We start from the raw sequence: 797 nt of genomic DNA, 5'->3' as shown, positions 1-797 counted from the left end.
TTTGAAGAAGCCCAAGAAAAGAAGTCATGGAAAAGTGCAATGGATGAGAAAATCAAGTCGATTCATAAGAATGATACATGGGAGTTAGCTTCACTTCCAAATGGACACAAGGCAATTGGTGTGAAGTGGGTGTACAAGGCAAAGAAGAACTCTAAAGGAGAAGTTGAAAGATACAAGGCAAGATTGGCGGCAAAAGGCTATAGTCAAAGAGCCGGGATCGACTATGATGAGGTATTTGCCCCAGTTGCTCGTTTAGAAACGGTTAGACTAATCATCTCATTGGCAGCCCAAAAGAGTTGGAGGATACATCAAATGGATGTCAAATCAGCCTTCTTAAATGGAGACCTTGAGGAAGAAGTCTACCTTGAGCAACCACAAGGCTACATAGTTAAAGGAGAAGAAGATAAAGTCTTGAGGCTGAAAAAAGCACTTTATGGATTAAAGCAAGCACTAAGAGCATAGAACACTCGGATTGATAAGTACTTCAAGGAGAAAGGCTTCATCAAGTGTCCATATGAGCATGCACTTTATATCAAAACTCAAAACAATGATATATTGATTGCATGCTTATATGTTGATGACTTGATATTCACTGGCAACAATCCGATTATGTTTGAAGATTTCAAGATGGAGATGACAAAGGAGTTCGAGATGACCGACATTGGATTGATGTCACTTGCCATTGAAGTAAAACAAGAAGAAAATGGAATCTTCATTACTCAATAAGGGTATGCTAAAGAGGTGCTTAAAAAGTTCAAGATGGATGACTCAAATCCAGTTTGCACGCCAATGGAATG

The 797-nt window shown here is 39.1% G+C and overlaps 1 pseudogene; it reads right to left on the bottom strand.

Moving 5' to 3' along the window:
• The window catches only part of LOC106320135, a 10,679-nt pseudogene that overhangs the window by 3,581 nt on the left and 6,301 nt on the right, over positions 1–797 (bottom strand).

Source organism: Brassica oleracea, unplaced genomic scaffold, assembly GCF_000695525.1.
Source record: "Brassica oleracea var. oleracea cultivar TO1000 unplaced genomic scaffold, BOL UnpScaffold00828, whole genome shotgun sequence".
Classification (NCBI taxonomy): Eukaryota; Viridiplantae; Streptophyta; class Magnoliopsida; order Brassicales; family Brassicaceae; genus Brassica; species Brassica oleracea.
The sequence above is the reverse complement of the archived record's forward strand: the minus strand, read 5'-3'. Positions and strand labels throughout refer to the sequence as shown.